The 3598-nt window shown below is 39.2% G+C and overlaps 1 pseudogene across 1 annotated transcript; it reads right to left on the bottom strand.

Moving 5' to 3' along the window:
- Nucleotides 1-1354: 1354 nt before the first annotated feature.
- Nucleotides 1355-2865, bottom strand: LOC306641403 (cAMP-responsive element-binding protein-like 2; annotated as a pseudogene). Its single transcript has one exon. The product of its transcript is annotated as a cAMP-responsive element-binding protein-like 2 (transcript).
- Between the last annotated feature and the right edge of the window lie 733 nt (nt 2866-3598).

The raw sequence follows: 3598 nt of genomic DNA, 5'->3' as shown, positions 1-3598 counted from the left end.
TATTCACATGCTCCAAAGTGGCCAAAGCGTGCAGCGAGCACAATGCCCAAAGCAATCACAACAGTCCTTTTCAAGACCAAGGAACAGTCTCTTGGTTTGATCTACTCCAAGATACCAAATAGATAGGTTCAGAAATAAACTCAAATAAATTATAATTTACTTTCACCCAAAATTATATATCCTCTACCTGAGGACAAAGTCCCTGCTCTTATAGATACTAAAGAGGAGGGGAGGAAGTGCAAATGACCCTGTCATTTAGAATTATAACCAGAGAGAAATCCTTCAATCACAATGGAGACATTCCATTGAAGAGCCACATTCACTTTGGAATGTTTGCTTTGAAAATAATTCTTCTGGGGAATTCAGAAGGTACTGAACAAAGCAACACAAAGTCTTGGGTTGTTTTGCAAAATAAAAATATACAATTGAGTAGACTAGATGGCAAAAACATACCCATTACAATCTGAACACTACATTTAAAACACAGATTCTGAAGGTATCAACAATCCTTAATCTATCTACATTTATGGTCGTAAGAAGACATTAAATACTCTTAAAGAAACTATCTTCAAAAACACAAAGAGACCCAGCAAGTTGGGCTAGTGATTTATCAGTAGTTACACACAACTAGCCTAGAGATCTGAATTTGCAGCCTAAGCACAAGAGGTCTTCAGGAACTCAGGCTAAGGGGAGGCACTTTATTCAAATGCATGACCTGACAGAAGGGGAAAAAGTAACTTAATCTTGAAATGCATGGTCCAACTTATGTCCCATCCAACTTATGTTCCACCTCAAAGACAATCTAGATGATAGTGCCTCCTATTAAATTGCTAGTCTATAACAAAGTATATCTTGTTTGGAAGCCAAACATTTGCTCCATTATAGTGAAGAACAATTATAATTTAGCAGCAATAGAGAACACAACTGATTTAACTACGAGAAAGAGTGATAAAGTGTCTGACTGGGGAAATCAAAAGATTCCTAGGTCTGAGTGTATCATATTATGAGCTTGATTCCTCAACCATCACTCCATTTGGTGGTCAGGAAGAAAGTTAGATGTAGTTATGATAGGAAATTCAAAGAACTACTCTGCCCTTGCACACTTCCTGATGGACCCACTAGCTGCACTGCTGTGCACAACTCCAACTCCAGTGCTTCACACCAGTGGAGGCATACACTGAACCAGATGCATGACCACATTGTTTTTCTTTCTAGCTCAGAACACGTTCATAAGGAAACTCATGTCAGGGATGACACTAAGTATTCTGCTTATGGCTACAGTAATTAAATTTACCAACGGTTTCCCCTTGTTTTGTTCCAGATCTCAAGGCAGAAACTCAATCTCAGCAGCTAGTTTCTTCATCTTTTTTTTTTTTTTCTTTTTCTTTTTCTTTTTCTTCCCAGTGCTGGGGACTGAACCCAGGGCCTCAGGCATGCTAAGGCAAACACTCTACCACTAAGCTACGTCCCAGCCCTCATCCTATTTTCTCCAGAAAAATTCTCTAATAACTCTCCAACTTAGTTGAGTACACAAGAAAATGTGTGAACATTCACTCTTGTCCTCCCCACATACACATATAAACATAAAACAGAAACATACATACATACTCTTAAGTTGTCAAGATAATGTATGCTGCTGAAATGCCTGAAAGGTTACTTCCTGCTTAAAAGTAAAATTTAACTATTCTCCAAGTGTGGACCTAACAAACTTTTATAAATATATTTTGATAAGACAGCAACAAGTTTTAAATAGAGGTTGTCTTAAAGGTTTTCTTGATGTATTTTTTAAACATGTACATTATTTAAAACAGGCATATCTATGGATTATAAAAATAGAAATGTATATATTTGTTAATACATATTCACAGCTTATGCTGGAATGGCTCACAGGAGAAATCATGGTTCATGCAGAAAATAAACATTACTCAAGTAAATATAAAGAAATCATATTAGGTCCATAAAGGCTGAGAACTTAGTTAACCATCAGCCCATTTGGTTTCTCTTTGTAGGGCAATCAGAAACATGAAAGGAGGTGACACCTAAACACACATACACATACAATTACATGAATTACATGAAAAGAATATAAATTAACCAACAAAGCAATGTGGAGTTAAGGTGCAAAAATACAATCGTCACTTCTCTCTACTCTTGTGTTTTCAAGCTTCATGACATGTTAAATGTCATGGGTAGCAGTACAGAACAAATCTGAATGTTTATAAATTTTCTAAGAGTTGAAAGTTAAAGCAAGATCTTTTGAGATCTGTAATCATACATTTTGGTAAAAATTGCAGATTTACAGAGATGACTACTGAGCAGTAGGTAGTAAATGGAGCCAAGAAGCATAATCTTGCCTATTCATCATCCATGGAAATGAGAATATTGGCTTCAATCACTGATTCATCATTTTACCTAATCTTCACCAGGAATTGCTATTAGTATCTGTCTTCCCAGCTTTGGTGTGTCTGCTTGAGTTCTGCTGAGATTTGTTCTGCTCTTCTCCAGTGAGTAGGGCCTTTATTTCAGAAGGGATTTTGCCTTGGTCCATTGCCATGCACCACTGCTTGTACATTTCCAGTTCCTCTCGGAGGGCACATATAGCTCTTTCTCGACTGGATACTAACTCTTCCAAATACTAATATCTCAGCTTTTTTCTGGCCCGGCATTCTCTTGCACTCTGTCGGCTCCTCTCAAGTTTTGCTTTCAAGTCTATTTTGGCTGGCTTCCGACCACGTTTACCAGGCTTCTTTACTTTGCCTCCGACCACCTTACTGTCATCCATTTCGGCAGACAGGCCGGCCTGGCCAGGCACTCCCTCCCCCGGCCCTCCCTGGCTCAGCCGGCCCGGCCCGGCCCCCGCCCCGGGGTCACGGGGACCAGGGACTAGTTCAGGAATGGCAGAGCGGACCTTGGAGGCAGCCCAAAACGCCTCCCTTCACCGCCGCCGCCTCCTCCTCCCCCTCCATGACAGTCTCTGGGTGTGTTTACAGACGCCCTAGAGAGGCGCCGAGACCTGAGAGTGGGCGGTAGTGCCCCACGAGGAATGACCTCTTCGGCTGTCCTGATAATTCTTAAATTTGGCCTTTTTGTGATATCACATTGTTCTTGTAGATTTTGTTTATGATTTCTTACCATCTTCTCTGTTTAGTCAACTTTTTTTTCAAGATTAAATATTTTGTCTTCGATATCTGAGGTTCTGTCTTTCAGGTATTCTATCCTACTGGTTATGCTTTCCATGGAGTTTTTAATTTGGTTTATTGTTTCCTTCATTTCAAGGATTTCTGTTTTTTTTTTTTTTTTTTTTTCAGTATCTCTAACTCTTTATTGAAATGATCTTTTGTTTCCCGTATTTGCTGTTTTAACTGTCAATTTTTGTGATCATTCAATGCCTGCATTTGCCGTTTTATCTCACCCTTCAAAGCCTGCATTTGCTCTTTCATCTCCTCATTTGCTTCCCTGATCGTTTTGATTAGGTACATTCTGAACTCCCTTTCTGACATTTCTTCTGCCATTCTGTCATTGGATTTTATTGCTATACCATTTGTTTGGGACATTTTCTTTCCTTGTTTTCTCATATTGTTCAGGTATCTACCCCTCT

This window comes from Sciurus vulgaris, assembly GCF_902686455.1.
Source record: "Sciurus vulgaris genome assembly, chromosome: 1".
In the NCBI taxonomy this organism is placed as follows: domain Eukaryota; kingdom Metazoa; phylum Chordata; class Mammalia; order Rodentia; family Sciuridae; genus Sciurus; species Sciurus vulgaris.
Note: the sequence above shows the minus strand (reverse complement) of the source record. Positions and strands in the feature narration are given on the sequence as shown.